This window comes from Dama dama, chromosome 21 (assembly GCF_033118175.1).
Source record: "Dama dama isolate Ldn47 chromosome 21, ASM3311817v1, whole genome shotgun sequence".
NCBI lineage: Eukaryota > Metazoa > Chordata > Mammalia > Artiodactyla > Cervidae > Dama > Dama dama.
Window position 1 is genome coordinate 71,947,853 of NC_083701.1, and position 21,469 is coordinate 71,969,321.

Genomic DNA, 21,469 nt, shown 5'->3' on the forward strand with positions numbered 1-21,469 from the left:
ATTTCTGTCATGCACAGCCTGCACAGGAAACTTATTCATGTTATAAAGTGTGACTTGTGCTATCAGACCTTCCAAAAGGATAATTCCAACAGAATATTTTCCCATGAGGAAAATAAAACATAGCATTAAATTTAAAATATATTCTCTTAGAAAATAGCCAGCTCTGATTAGTCAAAATCTTGGCAAAGCGGATGTCAGCACTATTTTAGCTGAAAATGAAAATAGATTGCTTTAGACACAGTGCTTATCAAAGGTCATTTCAAATATAATCTGACTTTGAAATCCCTTACTTCATATGTTTCTGTAGAGGAAGTGAACTAGCAGAACAGAGGAGATTGGGAGTAGCAGTATAATGTAATCCATACCACAGGATCCTTACAATTCTTTTCATAGACAGTGGAGATACTATCACATGGACTTCAAACTATTAACTTATTTTCAAAGAAGTTTAAATGCTCAGGATAGGCCATCTTTTAAATAAGGTTTAACCTATATTATTTTATCAGATCATTAGTTCTTCTTTTATTTGATGTTTAACCTACTACAAAATTAATTTTATGTGACTATATTGTCACTGTGGACATTTTTATACTTAGAAGTTGATCGAATTTTGTTTTTCCTGTGAGCTCTAGAATGTTTTATTAAAACCTGAATGTAATCAACCTATTCTTGACCATAATTGACTGATTTTCTCCCATCTAAAAGAGGTCCCCATTAAATAAACGTGGTAAAAGATGCCATCTTCAGAGGACACTAAATGAATCAAAATTCTACATTTGCTTATCTGGTAAAAGAATGATTCTTTCCAGCTTTGTTGGATCTTTGCCCTTATTTTGGTGGAATCTATGGAGAACCTTTGCTCCATCTCATGAAGATGTGGTCCTCTCTATTCCTTTTGTAATCTGTCTAGGGTAATCTCATTATATCTCACCTATGCTTTCTTCCTCTGAGGCAGTCCCCGTATTAAAGCCTTTCTGTTTGCACTTACACAGGCTCTCCCTGGGAGAGACTAACTCACCTGTCAAAATCCCATAACTGGTGACTATGAGCCCCGCCAGAGACAGCATCCATACTACTGCCAAAGTCAGAAAGTCCGAAATTTTAGGAACTGCTAAGGTCATCAACTTCTACCATCCTTAGATTCTTAATCATGGGGTATGGCTTTTATAGTTATTGGTTCTCTAGTGGAGTGGACCTTTGACAGTAAAACTGTGATGTGGGGATATAGATATACAAATATATTTCATCAGAAGAATTTCTATTCTAATATGTAGGTATTGAGAGCCAGACTTCTTAGGCATGATTGGCAAAAAAAAAGGACACCTCAGCACTGAGAGAAGAAAGATCAGGTAAAGCATATGGCAAAGAAAGAATAAAGATTTTGTGTTAAAGGCTGAGGGAAGAAAAGCAAAGTAAAATTAAATCAGTATAGGCCTTAAGCTTCACATTTCAGTGGATTGGTGTGGAAGGGAAGGACCTAAGAGATGCTTCACTGGAGCTGAGGACATGTGTTTGGCCTGAGGTTTACTGATAGCCCTTGGAACAGATATCCCTGGGTATCAGGGAGACCTCTAAATAATATCTGCTGAGACTAGAAAGGATGATAATTGAGTAATAGCACAAGAGTTTTCAAAATCTTTATGACATGATTTTGTTAATGTCTATGAAAGTTGTGAAATTAAAAGAGATGTTATAACAGAGTAGTTAAGAGCCAAGACACTGGGCAGCACTGTTTTTGTTCAAATCTAGGTCTCTCTTTTACCAGGTCTGTGACTTTGGGCAGGTTATTTAGCTTCTTCTTTGTCCTGGTTTTCCTATGTTAGAGTGTGTAGCAAAGGGCTACGGTCAGGATCAGTTAAGTTAATGAATGTAAAGCATTAATACTTATAAGAGCACGTGGTACATTAAAAAAAAAAAAAAGATGCTCAATACATGTTAGCTAAAACTGCCATTAGAGTAATTATGGTACTATATTGTTATAAAAATATAGTTATGAAAATATTATAATGTTATAAAGGAAAGGGGAATTTGACCTGTTTTTATCATCTAACCTTGAATTACTCATCCCCAAGTAGTTTTCAGAACCTTACTCTTAGATTTCGATAAGGAGTTTATTTTCAGGTCCATTTCAGGACACATTTAAGATACTGTACTACAGTATATTTTTTATAAATTCACAACATAATCGCAATTTCTTATCTTTTGTTTCCCAATTTATAAAACTTTTGAAGTAGATAGGAAGAAAACTCTACAGATGAGAAAAGTAACTCTGGCTAGAAGCCTATATTTATGAACATGTGATTTGATAGAGAATAGAGCTGGCATCAGGCCAGAAAAACATTTATGATTAGAGTGGTGATCATCTATTGCCTTGAGCATAGGAAAGATCATAAAATTAATTTTAAAGATTCGTTACTAGGATTTTTAACAAGGTAAGTAAAAAATAAAGTTTATTTTTACCTTTAATAATAATAAAATATGATAACTAATTTACTTTTGTAAAATAGTAAATTACACCTGTCTTTTGCTTGTGTACTTCCCTTTTGATTAATTGATCTGATTTCAGTATTGACCATCTGGTGATGTCCATGTGTATGTCCATGGTGATGTCCATGAGTCATCTCTTGTGTTGTTGGAAGACGGTGTTTGCTATGACTAGTGCATTATCTTGGCAAAACTCTTGGTAGCCCTTGAGATGCTTTATTCTGTACACCAAGGCCAAACTTGCCTGTTACTCCAGGTATCTCTTGACTTTCTACTTTTGCATTCTACTCTATGATGAAAAGGACATCTTTTTTTGGTGTTAGTTCTCGAAGGTCTTGTAGGTCTTCATAGACCTACAATTTCAGCTTCTTCAATATTAGTGGTTGGAACATAGACTTGGATTACGGTGATGTTGAATTGTTTGCCTTGGAAATGAACAGAGATCATTCTGTCGTTTTTGAGATTGCACCCAAGTATTGCATTTTGGACTCTTTTGTTGACTATAAGGGCTACTTCATTTCTTCTAAGGGATTCTTGCCCACAGTGGTAGACATAATGGTCATCTGAATTAAATTCACCCATTCCCATCCATTTTAGTTCACTGGTCCCTAAAAAGTCTATGTTCACTCTTGCCATCTCCTGTTTGACCACATACAGTTTACCTTGATTCATGGACCTAACATTCCAAGTTCCTATGCAGTATTGTTCTTTATAGCATCAGGGTTTTCTTTCGCCACCAGCACATCATTCAGGAAATCAACCCTAAATATTCATTGGAAGGACTGATGCTGAAGCTGAAGCTCCAATACTTTGACCTCCTGATGTGAAGAGCTGACTCACTGGAAAAGACCCTGATGCTGGGGAGGTTGAGGGCAAGAGGAAAGGGTACAATAGAGAATGAGATGGTGGATAATATCACCAACTCAGTGGACCTGAGTTTGATCAAACTCGGGGAGATAGTGAAGGACAGGGAAGCCTGGCATACTGCAGTTCATGGGGTCACAGTTGGATATGACTTAGCGACTGAATAACACCAACTTAGTTAAGATTTGTCTCAAATGAATGGCTTTAAGAGTAAATTTTAGCAACCTGAACTTTACAATATCTTCAATAGCAACTCAAGGACTCTTACCTAGAAAGCAGCTCATTATTCATCTCTTTTGAGCAGTTGCCCAAATGAAACAATGGTGTCATACATTTTATTAACATGCAGCACAAAAATCCCTGCTTACTAAACAGTTCTGAATCCAGGAAAGCCTTGGGCCTTCTTCCAACTATTAATGTAGAAAAAAAAAAAATTACCAAACTTACCTACATCAGCAGAAAGCAAATACCTAATGCAATTCCATAATAAATTTGAGTATTTTTGCCCTAAATGCAGCTTTTTAAGCTTCTACTACCTCATTCTAACTCCCTCCAGATTCTACTGTTGATCATGATGACTAGAAATAAAATTAGGAAGACAAATATGACAGGAATTAGATGCCTTTAGTCTCACGAAGGCCAGGCCTGCTGTCACTCATAATTACATATGGACCCTTGAATGTGGTGAAGTGAGAACCAGATGTTCATCTTTACGTTGTACACCAACACTCTTTTGAATCTTCTCCTGTAGCTTTTCTCACTTGTGTGAAGCGGAAGTATCTCTGACTTCCAAAATCATGCCACAGAGAATGATTTTGATGGCATCTAATCAAAATCTAGACTTCAGCAGACATATATGACCTTGGGAATATATTTATCTTCCTATCCTGAAACTGGTTGACAGCTATAGCTTTCATTTTGGGGCACCATTCTTTAAGCCTGAAAATTTGGGGTTGGGAGGAAGATGATAGCTTATTGAAAGGACTGAGAACTCACGTTCTGGAGAATGTAAGATCCAGTAAAGCATTCTTGCAAATATATTTACCTTTGGCTTACAAGATCATAAGGCATTTACTTTTAGATATGTTAAAGACATATAGGTGTACCATCATTGTCCAACCAAATGATTGTCTAGTCAACGTAAGGTCATTAGAAAAAAAAAGAAAAAAAGATACTTGGGTAATATATGGTACCAAATAACATTCTTCCCTCTTTTTTTTTTTTCATACCATCATTATCCAACCAAATGATTGTCTAGTCAACCTAAGGTCATTAAAAAAAAAAAAAAAAAAGATACTTGGGTAATATATGTTACCAAATAACATTCTTCCGTCTTTTTTTTTTTTTCACTGCTATAGGGATATAAGGATTAACTACTGTCTGTTGGCTAATGTAAGGAAGGCCAGAGATCAAGATTTTCTAGTCATAGCTTTTAAACTGTGACTGTCCAAACCTTTATTATTGTGGCTTGTTGGTTCTGATTAAATTGTTCTATATTTACAATTTCAGAGTCCATTACTTTAGAATGGACTCAAGCCATGATTTTGAGAGTACATCCAGCACTTAGGCTGGGATTTCACCACACCTGAGTGGAAGTTATGTGGGCAACTCAATAACAGTGCGTGTGTGTGGACCTGCGTCCTCGGCAGTTTAGGGGAGCTTGGTTTTGATTCTTCTCTTGGTGTTCAGTTCTGTCTGCTCAAGGGAAATATACTTAACTTTATTGTCAAGTATCATTTGGCTTAAAACATCTCCTCTTCCACTCCAGTCTTTGTCTGGAAGTGTCCAAAAATTATATTTTGATCAAGCAGGGTAAATGTCTAACCATTTGACAACTCACCTAGGAATCTTGCCTAGAATTTTCACTATAAAATGTAACACACATATTTTAGGAACAAAAGTAAAATAGACACAAAGTGGTAAGCAGAGTTTTTTCATGTTTAAATACTACTGACTACAACTGTGTGCTCTATGCCTATCATGATTAAGAGAGAAAAATGTACCTGTTTTATTATTTATTTCAAGATTTAACAGGAGTTGTTTCTAAGTTTTCTTTCTTATTTTATATCTACACCTAAAAAATATATTACCCTGTGGCTTAAGTAACTATTGTGTGTTTTCTAATATGTCATTTTTTCACCTTTACTTATCTATCAAAGGCATAAAATTATAACATTTTCAAATGTACAGTGTGATGATTTGGCATACATTGTGAAAAGTTTCCTACAATTGGAGTAGTTAGCACACCTATCACATCAGATATTTATCATTTTTATAAGAATACAAGCTCTACTCTCAGCAAATTTAAGTTATAGAATACAGTATTATCAATTATAGTCACAGTGTCATGCAGGAGAACAAAAGATCTTACTCATCTCATAACTGGAAACTTACACCCTTTCAGCAGCCTCTCCCAGTTTCTTCTGCTCCGTGTCCTTGGAAGCCAGCATTCTGTTTCCGTGAGTCTGAATTTCTGTTTTTGAGATTCTACATACAAGTGATGCCATGTAATATTTGTTTTTCTCTGTCTAGCTTATTTCACTTAACATAATAGTCTTCAGGTACATTCAGATTCTAAATGGCAGGGACCCCTTCTTTTTAAAGCTGAATATTATGTTACTTTATGTATCATATTTTCTTTATTCTTTCAAATTCGTGGTAGTTAGATTGTTTCCACACCTTGACTATTGTGAATAATACTGCAGTGAATATGAGGGTGCAGAGACCTTTTTGAGATTATGGTTTCATTTCCTTTACTTCTTTTCATTTTGGATCATATTTTGGTTCTATATTTAATTTCATGAAAAGACTCCATAATGTTTTCCATAGTGGCTATATTATTGGGTTGACCAAAATATTCATTTGGTTTTTTCCCATGAGATGGCTCTAGTAGTGTTTAGTTTTCTTAAATTTCATTTTAAATAATTTTGTTACATTGTATTGTGACAGCTATCATATCAGCATACATTTTAAAAAGATTTATCAAAATATGTGCACTTTTTTTAGCCATGTTACTATTGAAGATGGAAAAAAATTCAGACAATACACTGAATCAGGAGAAAACATTTGCTATTGATATGACCGATAAGGCATTAATATCTAAAGTATATACACAGTCCATACAACTAAAAAAATAAATAAATAAACAACCCTACTAAAAATGGGCAAAAGACCTGAATAGACATTTTTCCAAAATGGAATGTAGGTGGCCAACAGACACTTGGAAATATGCTCAATGTCACTAATCATCAGGGAAATGCAAATCAAAATCACAATGAAATATTACCTTATATCTGAATATCATCAAAAGGACACAGATAACAAATGTTGGCAGAAATGTGGAGAAAGAGAACCCTGGTACATTCTTGGTGGGAATGTAAATTGATGCAACCACTGCATAAAACAGTATGGAAGTTCCTCAGAAAACTAAAAGTACAACTACCCAGCAGTTACACTCCTGAGTATATATCTGAAAAAGACAAAAACACTAATTTGAGAAGATGCATTATTTGCAACTTCAAAGATATGAAAGCAAACTTAGTGTCCATCAACAGGCAAAAATCCATATATATATATATGGATAAACATGAATGGATGAATGAATAAAAATATCAAACTGATGAATGGATAAAGATATGTGTGTGTGTGTGTGTGTGTGTAGATATAGTTTAGTTGCTAAGTCATGTTCAACTCTTTTTATGACCCCCCATGAACTGTAGCCTGCCAGCCTCCTCTGTTCATGGAATTTCCCAGGCAAGAGTACTGGAGTGGTTGCCATTTGCTTCTTCAGGGGTTCTTCCCAATCCAGGGATAGAACGTGCATCTCCTGCATTGGAAGGCAGATTCTTTACCACTGAGCCACCAGAGAAGTACTGAGTAGTAAGTACTCCATATATACACACATATATACAGTGAGGTACTATTCAGTCATAAAAAAGACTAAAATGGGAATTTTGCCATTTCCAGCAACATGAATAGACTTGGAAGGCATTATGCTAAGTGAATGTCAGATAAAGAAAGAGAAATGTAATATGATACCATTTATATGTGGAATCTAAAAAGGCCACAAACTAGTGAATCTAAAAAAAATAAGAAACTAGTGAAAACAGAAACAGCTTCACAGTTATAGAGAACAGAGTATTGGAGAGGGAAGAAGGGATGGGACAATGTAGAGTCAGCGGATTAAGGGGTACAAGCTACTGTGTATAAAATAAGTTACAGTTATGTATTGTGCAATAGGTAATATGATTAATATTTTATAAAAACTACCAACGGGATTTCAAAAAGCGTAGAGCTTAGGCTCTTAAGGGTATAGCAGTGATAAAAGCTTTCATAGTCATTTCTAAAAAGCAACACTTCATAGTTTTCTCTCTCCAATGGTTCTCTAATATACTTGTAGTAGAAAGGCAAGAGAAAACCAAGAATATAAATAGCTGAGCTCTCCACAATGGGGCTTCCTGTCTACTTTCCCTGTTCAAAGAAATGAGGAGACACCATCTTGCAATAGAGGCTTCATAGACAACTGGGCTTTTCTAGTGACAGTTGGCATTTGATGGCCCATATCTCTTGGTTCTTCTTGTTGCCAATGATCGGTCTGGCGATGATGGTGAAATGGGAGCAATTAACTAGATGCGGGAGGGCTTCCTTTAACAGTTGACGAGTACCATCTGGCACGATTCCAAAGACTTGTAGTGTTTTTAGTGTGGGAGTTTCTCCAAGTTCAAGTAAAGTTTCAGGTATTATGTCATAGCACTTAACAAATTTCATTATACTTATTTTAGTCCTTTTGTCTTTTGATCTTCATACTAGTATTATAAGTTATTTACCCACCACCATTATAATATTTCCTCCCGCATGGCTCAGATGGTATAGAATCCATCTGCGATTTGACCCCTAGGTTGGGAGAGTGGATTTGATCCCTGCGTAGGGGAGATCCCCTGGAGAAGGGAATGGCAACTGACTCTAGTATTCTTGCCTGGAAAATCCTATGGACAGAGGAGCCTGGCAGGCTACAGTCCATGGGGTCAAAAGAGTTGGACACGTCTGAGTGACTAACGCTTTCGCTTTCACTCTCATTATATTATTACAGTATTCTCAGGTAACTTGCATACTTACCAGCATACTTGCATACTTACTTTACCAGCAAGTTTTATGCTTCCATATGTTTTTATATTACTGATTAGTATTCTTTTATTTCAGCTTGAAAAACTCTCTTTAATGTTTCTTGTAAGGTCAGTTCAGTGATGTTCAGCTTTTGTGTTTTCTTTTTTTTTTGAAAATTCTTTCTCTCTCTTTCTGAATGGCAGCTTTCATGGGTGGAGAATTCCTGGTTGAGTCTTTGTTTTTCTCCCAGCACTATTAACATATCCATTGCCTTTGAGCCTCCAAGGTTTCTGCTGAGAAATCTGCTCACAGTCTTAAAGGTTTTATTTTCTATATAGCAAGTTTTGTTGTTGTTGTTGCTTTTAAGATTCTCTCTTTAACTTTTGACAAATTAATTATAATGTAATTAGTTATAATGTATATCTTGTTGTGGGTCTCTTTAGTTTTATCTTGATGTTACTTACGCTTCCTGGACTTGGATGTCTTGTTTCTTTTCCCAGGTTAGGTATTTTTCAGCCATTGTTTCTTTGTGTTAGCTTTCCGACATAAGTGTGTGTGTGTGTGTATTCACACATATAAATATGTTCTGCTTGATGGTGTCCCATATACCACTTAAGGTATCTTTATTCTTTCTCATTCATTTTTCTTTTCCCCCTTTAATTGAATGAATTCCATAGTACAGTTTTGAATTTTCTGTTCTTTTCCTCTGCTTGTTCTAGCTGTGCCTTTATTGAATTTTTCAGTTCAGTTACTGTATCTTCAGCACTATGATTTCTGTTTATACTTTTCTTTCTAGCGAAATTCTCATATTCAGTATTTGAACTCCTTACTTTGTTGAGCATATTTATGACTGTTAAATTAAAAGACTCTTACTCCTTGGAAGGAATGTTATAACCAACTTAGACAGCATATTAAAAAGCAGAGACATTACTTTGTCAACAAAGGTCCATCTCGTCAAGCTTATGGTTTTTCCAGTTGTCATGTATGGATGTGAGAGTTGGACTATCAAGAAAGCTGACCGCCAAAGAATTGATGTTTTGAACTGTGGTGTTGGAGAAGACTCTGGAGAGTCCCTTGGACTACAAGGAGATCCAACCAATCCATCATAAAGGAAATCAGTTCTGGGTGTTCATTGGAAGGACTGATGTTGAAGCTGAAACTCCCAATATTTTGGCCACTTGATGCGAAGAGCTGACTCATTTGAAAAGACCCTGATAGACCCTGATGTTGGGTAGGATTGAAAGCAGGAGGAGAAGGGAACGACAAAGGATGAAATGGTTGGACGGCATCGTTGACTCAATGGACATGGGTTTGGGTGGACTCTGGGAGTTGGTGATGGACAGGGAGGCCTGATGTGCTGTGGTTCATGGGGTCACAAAGAGTCCGACATGACTGAGCGAGTGAACTGATACTGATGCTGATTTGGTAAATTGTTTATCTCTATTTTATTAATATTGGTCTCTGAAGATTTTTCTTGTTCGTTTGTTTGAAGTATATTCCTTTGTTTCTTGATTTTCCTTGAATTTCTGTTAGTACTTTTTAAAAGTATTTATTTATTTATTTTTGGCTGCACTGGATTTTCACTGCTGCACGTGGACTTTCTCCGGTTGTGGCAAGCAGAGGCCACTTTTCATTGCAGTCTGTGGACTTCTCATTGAGGTGGCTTCTCCTGTTGTGGGGCTCAGGCTCAAGGTGCACGACTTTGCAGCGGTTGCGTCCTGTGGGCCCTGGAGTACTGGCTCAGTGGTTGTGGCTCGTAGGCTTAGTTTTCCGTGGCATGTGGAATCTTCCTGGAACAGGGATTGAGCCCATGTCTCCTACATCGGCAGGCGGTTCCTTACTCATTAGACCACCAAGGAAGTCCTTTGTGTTAGTTTCTGCCCAACAGCAAAAACAATCATTTATTCCAATCCTTAGAGACTGGTCTTATGTAGGAGATGAACCTTGTCAATAAACCTAGCTCCTAGTTACTGCTCAAACCTTTCTAATTGTCCAGACCACTGTCTTTGTTCTTCGTGGCTGCAAGTACTTGAGGGTGTCCCAAGAGCCTCAAGACCTTTCCGTATCCTGAACAGGAGGATTGCAAGCAGCACCTAGATGCAGGCTGATTAGAAGCCAGATCCTCAGGCAGCAGCCAGGCACATAGGCAGTCAAGCACACAGCCCTTCCAGGCAGAAACTGGGAGGTGAGTGTTACTGCCTGCTCCTCTGATGGGATCTTTGTGGTATCGCTGTGACACGTGCTCACAAACCCGGTACCTACTTCTTTGACTTAGTTCTCTGAGTCCCACTGGTTTTCAGAAATAAATGATGTAGGGATCTATTCCTTGAATGGCAGCTATAAACGTTGGACCCTGGATGTATACAGTTTTTATCCGATACTCTGAGGTATTTTCCTAACATACTGGCAACTTTGCTTCATTGTTGGAAGGAGCTTTAGGGAGAAGACAGGAAAGTGCCCGCTCACTGCCCTGGTCTCTGAGGACGCTCACACGCAGTACAGTGTGAAGACGCATGCTCATTAAAAGCTGAACCCTCAGGCAGCAGCTTGTAAAGCTGCAGTCACATCCTTTCCAGGGAAGGCCTGGGAGATGGTAGTGCTTGCCAGCTCTCTCTGGGCCAAGCCTTGTGACAATAAATGTTGCAAGTGCTCGTGTTCCTTTTAAGAACCACTTCTTTGCAAAAATAGCATGAGACTCCTGAATGCAGGAGTTGGGGCTCCCCAGTGGCGCAGTGGTAAAGAATCGGCCTGCCAGTGCAGGAGACTCAAGAACAGGAATTCAATTCCTGGGTCTCTGGAAGATCCCCTGGAGTAGGAAATGGCAACTTGTTACAATGTTCTTTCTTGGAAAACTCTGTGGATAGAGGAGCCTGGTGGGCTACAGCCCATGATGCTGCAAAGAGTTGGACACAGCTGAGTGACGGAGCACACATCTGGATGCACGCCTTGGTGACTTTCGAGCTAGGTGTTTGGGAGGCCATCACTCAGGTGGGCTGTAAAAGTAGGAACACCCGATGTGTGTTCCGAATCCTTCACTCCCAGAGAGAGGCTGGGAGTTGAGGCTTGCCTCCAGGTTGTATGGCCCCGTGCTGGTGTGGGGTTATGTCCGAGTGTGTCTCAGCTTTCCCTATGGGTTTTGGTGTGTGATTTTCTTATTAACCCCATGTGAAGAAGTCAGTCAGCTGGTTTCAGGATTTCTCTCAGTGAATTGCTCCAGGTACATTCAGTGTACATTCAGCGCATATATAAGAGGAAGGAAATAGGTACCTATTTACTGTTTTGGCCCAGTCCCTTAAAACCTCATTTAAACTGAAGAGTATATGTATTTCAGTTGTTCAAGTAATATTTAAATTGATCTTTAAGTTCTTATGCTTTGCTATGGCAAAAACATGTATTCTAAAGTATCATCATTAAGATACTTGCCTATAATTTTAAAATCGTATAATCCTTAGTATCTTTGGATTTTTTTTTATTTGTTTTTTTGTTCCAGTTTTCTTCACTGAATTACCCTTTGTTATCTTTGCTTATTTTTATATTTTATTTATTTTTATTTAGAAGATAAATATGTAACCCAGAAAGGTTAATTTTGGATTATGTTGCATTTGCTTCTGTGACTTTAATCCTTTTCTTGCTGCTTCTGTTATTAAAGGCGTAGGTAAAGGCCTGCCTCAGGGAGATAACCTGACCCTGCCCACCCTTGAAGGATGGTGACATTCTTGAGTTCTTTGTGTGGCAGATGGCATGGAGTTCCTCCTCAGTTGCTTCCTAGCATGGTCTAGAAATTCACATTTGGGGAGGCCACAACCACAGAGAGATGTGACATCTTGTTTGTTGATATGACAGGAGATACTCCATTTCACACTACCCATGAAATGACTGTAAGGAAGTGAAACTAACATCCCCTTACCCACAGCTTGCTATTCTAGGAGACAGTTGCAGGAATTGTTGCTCAATCTCTTAGTCCTCTCCAAATCTTAGCCACCCCATGGACTGCAGCATGCCAGGCTTCTCTGTCATTCACCATCTGCAGAGTATGCTCAAACTCATGTCCACTGAGTCAGTAAAACCAACCAACCACCCCATCCTCTGTTGTCTGCTTCACCTCTTGCCCTCAATCTTTCCCAGCTTCAGGGTCTTTTCCAACTAGTTGGTTACTTGCATCAGGTGGCCAAAGCATTGGAACTTCAGTGTCAGGATCAGTCCTTCCAATGAATACTCAGGGTTGATTTCCAGAATATCATGGCATTCGGTCCCATCACTTCATGGCAAATAGATGGGGAAACAATGGGAACGGTGACAGGTTTTATTTTCTTGGGCTCCAAAATCACTGCAGATGGTGACTGCAGCCATGAAATTAAAAGAGGCTTGCTCCTTGGAAGAAAAGCTATGAGAAACCTAGATAGCATATTAAAAAGCAGAGACATTACTTTGCTGACTAAGGTCCATATAGTCAAAACTATGGTTTTTCCAGGAGTTGTGTATGGATGTGAGAGTTGGACCGTAAAGAAGACTGAGCGCTGAAGAATTGATGCTTTTGAACCGTGGTGTTAGAAAAGACTGTTGAGAGTCCCTTGGACTGCAAGGAGATCCAGCCAGTCCATCCTAAAGGAAATCAATCCTGAATATTCATTAGAAAGACTGATGCTGAAGCTGAAACTCTCTAATACTTTGGCCACCTGATGTGAAGAGCTGACTCATTTGAAAAGACCCTGATGCTGGGAAAGATTGAGGGCAGGAGAAGGGGACGACAGAGGATGAGATGGTTGGATAGCATCACTGACTCAAAGGACATGAGTTTGAGCAAGCTCCAGGAGCTGGTGAAGGACAGGGAAGCCTGGCGTGCTATAGTCCATGGGGCTGCAGAGTCGGACACGATCAAGTGACTGAACTACAACAAGGTTTGTCATAGCTTTTCTTTCAAGGAGCAAGTATCTTTTAACTTTGTGACTGCAGTCACTGTCTGCAGTGGTTTTGTAACCGAAGAAGGTAAAATCTGTCACTGTTTCCATTTTCTCCCCATCTATTTGCCATAAAATGATGGGACTGGCTCCCATGATCTTAATTTATTGAGTTTTAAGCCAGCTTTTTCACTCTCCTCTTTCACCTTCATCAAGAGACTCTTTGGTTCCCCTTCACTTTCTGCCATTAAGGTGGTATCATCTATATATCTGGGGTTGTTGATATTTCTCCCGGCAATCTTGATTCCAGCTTGTGTTTCATCCCGCCCAGCATTTCGCATGATGCATTATTTGCAGGAATTAAATGGTCTTTTGTTTTGTTTCCTCACCTCCCCATCTCTGATCCATAAAAGAACCTGGCGTTCAGACCCTGACAAGATGGTTTTTGAAGCACTAGCCTGCCATTTGAGAGCTTTCTTGGCTCAGGTGATAAAGAACCTGCCTGCAGTTGGGAAACCTGGCTTTTGATCTCCGTTTCAGGAACATCCCCTGGAGGGGGGCCTGGCAACCCACTCCAGTACTCTTGCCTGGAGAATCCCATGGACAGAGGAGCCTGATGGGCTACAGTCCATAGGCTTGCAAGTAGTCGGACAGAACTGGGTGACTTAACCCTTTCACTTTTGACCTGCCATCGCTTGGTCAGCCCACTCCCAAATAAAATTCTTCCCTTGTCTCACCACCTCGTCTTGGATTTATTGGCCTGTCATGTGGTGAGCATAGCAATCTTAGATTCTGTAACAAATGCTTTACAATATGGTGTTTTTTGCCATACAATAACACAAATCAGCCATAAGTCTACATATATTCCCATCTTGAGCCTCCCTCTTACACCCACCCCCATCCCACCTCTCTGGGTCCTCACAGACCACCTGGCTGAGCTCCTTGTTTTATGTAGCAAACTTCCTACTGCCTATCTGTTTTACACATGGTGATGGATGTGTTTCAATACTACTCTATCAATTTGTCCCACCCTCTCCTTCTCCCACTGTGTTCACAAGTTCATTCTCTACATCTGCATTTCTGTTCTTGCCCTGTAAATAGGTTCATCAGCATCATTTTCCTAGATTCCATATATATGCATTAATATACAATATTTTTGCATGTTCATTTTAGCTAAAAAGATCCTTAGTAACAGTGTTTTTTCCTTACATTTAAAATCATCTCCTTCAGTCACAATATAAAGTAAAATTAAGGACAAGCATGTCTGTTGTTAATTTTTGGTAGACATTTTTTTCTTAAAATTAATTGATTATTTTATCTGTGGGGTGATATTATTCAACCACAGTTTGCTCACCGTTTATAATTTTTCTTGCATTTTATGTGTATGAAATACAAAGTACTTTTCCAAAGGTTTATTGTTAGTATGGTGATGTTTTGAAGGAGGTATCTGGTGCTTTGCAATGCCCCTGAAGAGATGTGGCCTTCATACCAAATGGAAATCTTACCATCGTTGGCCATAAGCTTGGCAGAGAGTCCTATAGTTCACTAGACTTTAATTGGTGGCCTTTGATTACATTTCTGTTTTGTTTTGTTTTTGAAGGGTAATATAATTTTAATGCATTTCATTAAAATCAGTTCTTTTAATAATAATAATAATAAAAAATTACTGTTAGTGAACCAAACTTGGGTGTGTTGGCCTGCGTGTGGTGAAGTCAGTCTACTGACGCTAGGTTGTGGTGAAGGGAATGCAGGATTTATTGGAGGACACCCAAGAAAGAGGCCAGAGCTCCTGGAAGGATTTCATGAAAGCGTTTTTAAAGTTCAAGTGGGGGGTGCAGTGGTCACGGGTATGTAACCAATTCATGCGCAGTTCTCTGACTGGTTGACGGTGAGGTAACAGGGAAGTGTCATAGAGGTTAACATTATTGACTCTTAGGCTGCAGTAGGCCTAGAGGCTATGTGCACATGGCCATCAAATAGTTAATATTTTCCATTTCCTGGGGGCTTTAGCATGTGTAATGTGACTTTTAAAATGTATATCAGATACCATTATTTATGTACTTCAGAGATGAGCTAAAGAAGAGAATATTGGGGGAGAGTCTGTCCTGGAAAGGGCCTTTGTTGTTGTTATTGTTCCATCGCTCATTCATGTCCAACTCTTTGTGACCCCGAGGACTGTAGCACACCAGGCTTCAGCGTCCTTCACGGTCTCCCAGAGTTTGCTCAGATTCATGTCTACTGAGTCAGTGATGCTATCTCACCATCTCATCCTTTGCTGCCCTCTTCTTGTGCCTTCAATCTTTCCTAGCATTAGAGTCTTTTCCAATGAGTTGTCTCTTCACACCAGGTGGCCAAAGTATTGGAGCTTCAGCTGTCCTGCCCTGCTCACTTACATCACCTGGTTGGGAATTGGGAAGCAGAACTACTTCTCATAGGTTGTTTCATGAGCACAGAAATGTTGTAAAATGGTGGCTTTTCCTTAGACATATTTCTTCTAGGTTAAAATGGCTCCTGGTGAAATACTTCTCAGCGTTGTTCAGTACTCTTGTCTAATGATGAGATCATGTACCCACAATCTTACATCTTCTCCCCAGTGACTGTTGTTCAGACACAGGAACGGTTTCCTTGTTGGGAAAATCCTTATGCTCATAAATATTTGCTTCAGATTTGTTAATATACAGTAATGAATTTAACTTCTGTTGACTTAAGAAATAGTCACAACCTGGAAGTTGAGAGTTATGTTTTATTTGGTGAGAATTTTAGAACTTCAAGCCTGGGAGACAGCATCTCAGGTAACCCTGAGAGAACTGATCTAAAGAGCTGGAGGGAGGAGTCAGGGTAAATAGAAGTTTGCAACAAGGGGCAGGTAGTCTGAACATCAAAAGATTATTATTAATTAAGAAAATCAAATTATCTCAAGTTAAGGAAGTTCACACTGTTCTGTGTATGGGAAGATGCAAGAGCCTGGACTTGGAAATCCTTTCTTTCATGTGCACCTGAGCTATCTGGGGCCAGCATCCTGCAGTTTGGTTTTTCACGTCCATAGTTCCTTGCTCAAGTAGGAGTGGTGGCAGCCTGATCTTAGGTATGGTTTTTCTTGGGCACTCACTGGGCTCAGAAATTCACATTTGGAGGACTGGAATAACTGATGACTGTGACATCCTTGTTTATTGATATCAAAGGAAATATTTCATTTTTCACCTCCATGGAAGCAGACATTTTGTGTGATTTGTTCACTTAATGAGAGTCAGACTGGCGACTGGTCAATAGCGAGTAATACATCGTAGATCCTCATTATTAAGTTTGTTATTTTTTCGACTGGAAAAAAAAATTGCAACCTAAAAGTTGAGAGTTGTGTTTTACTTGGTGGACAAATCTGAGACGTTGAGCCTGAAACATCTCAGGTGATGAGAAGCTGTTTTAAAGAGCAAGTGGGGGAGCCAGGATATATAGGAGTGAGTTTTTGCAACAAAACCAGATGGTTGCAACATCAAAAGATTACTGTTAATAAAAATAAGCCAGATATCTCAAGTTAAAGAATTTAGTTCTTTCTGTGTATGGAAAAATCTGAGAGTCTGGTCTCACTGATGTCATTCCTTTGATATGCACCTCAGCTCTGCGGGACCAGTATCCTGTGTTTTATCACCCTGAGTTTCCTCAGGGTGCACCATGGGCGAGGGTGGATGTGTGGCTGTGTGAGTGCTGGCTGGGCTTGGCAGGGGGCAGTCCCCTTTGTCTCCTCCATCCCGAGTCTCCCTCAGGGATCACCCTCTGGGAGGCTGTGATGTGATGGCTTGGTGGAAGCAGCATCCTTTGTTTACAGATAGAGCAGGCAATATATAAACTCACTTGGAGAAGGAACTGGCAACCCACTCCAGTACTCTTGCCTGGAAAATCCCAGGGACGGAGGAGCCTGGTGGGCTGCCGTCTAGGGGTCGCACAGAGTCGGGCACAACTGACGTGACTTAGCAGCAGCAGCAGCAGCACATAAACTCACATGCAGACTGAATGAGTGAACAAGCGTGACTGATACAAGCTAAACATTGCCTCTCAACAGTAGAGGTATTGATGGTGTTTCTACGCTGAATACGGTTGTGGTTTTCCTTATTCCAAGTTAAGGAGTACATCATAGTTCCCACCTACAATGGAGAACATAGACCATTCCATAAATTGCTCCTTCATTTTTTTTTTTTTTTAAATCCTTTTGGTCAGATTATTGTTCAATATTAGGAAATGTCTTTAATACACTCACTATCTAATTGAACTTTCTTGGTATAGGGAACTCTCTGCTCATTAAAGAATTTATTAATCTTACAATCAACTTGATGATATAAACTTTTTCTTCTTATAATAAAATTAATTTTAAGTGATTCTGTCTTGTTTCTTATGGTACAACCAAGCTGTAAAATTGATTTTTCTGCTAATGTGGTTTCTTTGGGGGCTTAAACCAAACTCATGACTCATTTATCCATTCATAAATTGAGGCATTTCGGAACACCTACAATATTTGAGTCATTATACTACGGCCAAGAAATGCAGCGGCTTAAATGTCTCTGTCCACAGACATTCAAAGTCTAATAGAGGAGCGAATCACTGTGGTTAGTGAGTTAAGTGCTCAGGCATGGGGAGCATGTAGACAAAGCATCAAAACCAAACCAGAAAACCGTAGTGTGTTTCTATAGGAGTTGGTGAGTTAGCTGATTTTTGAAGAGACAGCTCCACGCTAGCTCTATTAAAAACATGCTTTTTCTGAAAAGTGAGGGCCGGTGTACAAGAAGAGCAAAAAGCATCTGTGAAAGCATGGAGAAATAAATAGGACAGTGAACAGTTGTACATTGCTGATAGTAATACCTGTAAGTCAGGAGCTCTCTATTATATGGCAAACATTTGTATGGTAGAAAGGGCAGAATGGCTCCCTCCACTTTTTATCATATTACACTCTCCACCTAGGTAATTTCATTCACTCCCAAGGGAAATGCACATGTTTGTCATGAATACATGAAGCACTATACATGCCTGTTGGTGGACTACAACCTTAGCTTAAATGCGTTAAGCAAGGTTTTGAGAAATGGAATATTTCCTGCCATATCAACAGAGAGGATGTCACAGATATCAGTGATTGCAGCCCTCCAGAGTAAGCTGGTGAGCCCTCAGGGCACTCAGGAAGGTGAATACTTATAATCTAGCAGCCATCAGACTTCAGCCACTCATCGAGCTGAAAGGAAGCTCGAAATGTGAAAAACACAGGATAACTGGCCTGAGAGAGGTGAGGTGGCTATCAAAGAAATGATTTCAGTGAGCCCAGACCCTTGTATCTTTCCATACATAGAAAAGTACTAATTTGCTTAACCTGGGATATCTGGTTTTCTTTAAGAAACAATAATCTTCTGATGTTCAGGCTACCTGCCCTTTGTTGCAAAACTCGTATATAACCTGGATGCTCCCCTCACTTCCTCAGAGTTGTTCTCTCAGAGTTACTTGAGACGCTAATTTAGGACTTGAAGTCCTAAAAATTCCCACCAATTAAAATATAACTCTCAACTTTCAGGTTGTGAATATTTTTTAAGTCAACCGTTTCAGGCAGAACTCATTTTTTGACAATACAGTAAGTTAGACTAAAAAAAAAAAACAAAAAAAAAACATTTTAGAACATTTAAAAGCATGCTTCTAAATGACTCAGAGATTTTTAAAAAATCATCATTGAAATGTTAAAGTGAGAGCTGAATGAACGCGGTTACTATGAAACTGATGAGTGTCGTTTTGGGGGACTCTGAAGAGCTCCAGTCCTGTGTGTCTCAGCACAGAAAAGAATTCAGTGAGAGGCAAAGCGATAGGTAAGAAGTGGTTTGTTAGAATTGGATGCTCGTGAGGCTTACAAGTGGGCAGGCAAGAGAGTACCATGCCCTGAGAACTGAGTGCACTGCAGTTTTATAATCAAGGGAAAAGTGGGGAGGGGAAGACCTCCTTTGTCTTTCTTGAGTGATGTCATGCTTCCATCATCAGTTCCTTTACGAGGTTGAGCAGGGGAGTTTTCCTGTCCTTACATTGTCAAGCTAGGTGCATAAATTGTTTGTTTACTTTTTTCATGTGTGCGGAGAACCTGTCCTAGCTGACAGATCATTGGGCAAGATGCGGGGCTCATGCCGCCACCGTGTTATTGTCTGGGGACATGTCTCATGTTTTTTATTGCATGGTTTTGTTGCTAAGCGTGCCTACTTGGTTTTGAAATTAAGAAAACCTGATTTCTTGAGTAATCATTAACTTACAGGAGTTTCTCATAGTTTTTCTACTTACAATGCCCTACTGAGATTGCATATTTAATCACCTCTTTTGCAAATTCCATGGACAGAGGAGCCTGGCGGGCTACAATCCGTGGGGTCACAGAGTCAGACAGGACTGAGTGACATCACAATGACACAATACAATTTGTCCCTTTACTGTCTCCCTGTTAACTAATCCATGTGGCTTATAGCTGAAGTAATGTGTTAGAAAAACAAATTTATACCCAAATGCTGCATTAGAAAGAATAAAAGTTAAAAATTCATTAGCTAAGCATCCAACTTAAAAAAATAATAGCTAAATATATCCAAAGATTTTAGGAAGAAGGAAACAGTGAACACAATTCATAAATTAATGATGTAGAAAAAACAAGCACATGATACAATACACATAGAATAAAGTGGATCCACAAAGACTCATTCATTTTTGAAAAGCTAATAAAGATAGACAAATCTCTGGTAGGATTAATAATTTAAAAAAGGAAGGCACAATTACACTGGAAGTGGATATGTAATGTTTGCTACTACAGAGACTGAACCACTAACAAGAGAATATTATGCCAATAAGCTCAGCAAACTTAGATAGACCTGAACAATGTCTAGATCACTACAGTGGCCTTAAAACCAGTCCTCTAGACTAGGTTCTCAAGTCCTCTCTGTTCATTATCCACACAGTAAAATGATCCGTTTACAAAAAAATGCAATCATGCTACTCTGCTGCCTAACTAAAAGCCAAAACTGATGTCTTGCTAGTCTAAGGGGAAAGGATGTTTCCTGAAAGAGACATCATGCTGGTTCCGCCTCTCCATTTTGACCTCTTCCTGCGCTGCCCTTGCTAACTGCTCTCCTACCACACTGTTTCCTCTCCAACCGCTGCTAAAATGTACTGAGTTCCTTTAGCCTCAGGCTCCCCACCGTTGATATTCTCTCCATAATGGCACTTGGTTTTTTCCCACCACATTCTCCTTTCTTGTTGTTCAGTCACTCAGTCGTGTCCGACTCTTTGCAATCCCAGGGACTGCAGCAGGCCAGGCCTCCTGGTCCTTCACCATTTCCCAGAACCTGCTCAAACTTACGTCCATTGAGTCGGTGATGCCATCAAGCCATCTCATCCTCTGTCGTCCCCTTCTCCTCCTGCCTTCAGTCTTTCCCAGCATCAGGGTCTTTTTCAATGAGTCGGCTCTTTGCATCAGGTGGCCAAAGCATTGGAGCTTCAGCTTCAACATCAGTCCTTCCAATGAATATTCAGGACTGATTTCCTTTAGGATGGACTGGTTGGATCTCCTTGCAGTCCAAGGGACTCTCAAGAGTCTTCTACAATACCACAGTTCAAAAGCATCAATTCTTAAATGTTCAGCCTTCTTTTGATCCAACTCTCACATCCATACATGACTACTGGAAAAACCATAGTTTTGACTAGACGGACCTTTGTCAGCAAAGTAATGTCTCTGCTCTTTAATGTGCTGTCCAGGTTGTCCAGGTTGCTCATAGCTTTTCTTCCAAGGAGCAAGCGTCTTTAATTTCATGGCTGCAGTCACCATCTGCAGTGATTTTGGAGCCCAGGAAAGTAGTCTGTCACTGTTTCCATTGTTTCTCCATCTATTTGCAGTGAAGTGATGGGACTGAATGCCATGATCTTAGTTTTTTGAATGTTGAGTTTAAGCCAACTTTTTCACTCTCCTCTTTCACTTTCATCAAGAGGCTCTTTAGTTCTTCTTCGCTTTCTATTGTAAGGGTGGTGTCATGTGCACATTTTCTTAAATAATTCTTATTTAGCTTTCGGATCTCAGCTAAATGTTAATTCCTCCATGAGTGTGTCCCATATTCCATAATGTCAGATTT

The 21,469-nt window shown here is 39.3% G+C and overlaps 1 protein-coding gene across 1 annotated transcript in view; it reads left to right on the forward strand.

Moving 5' to 3' along the window:
* Positions 1 to 21,469, forward strand: part of MMP16 (matrix metallopeptidase 16) — a 386,139-nt gene that overhangs the window by 100,125 nt on the left and 264,545 nt on the right. The gene's annotated exons all lie outside the window — the stretch shown is intronic.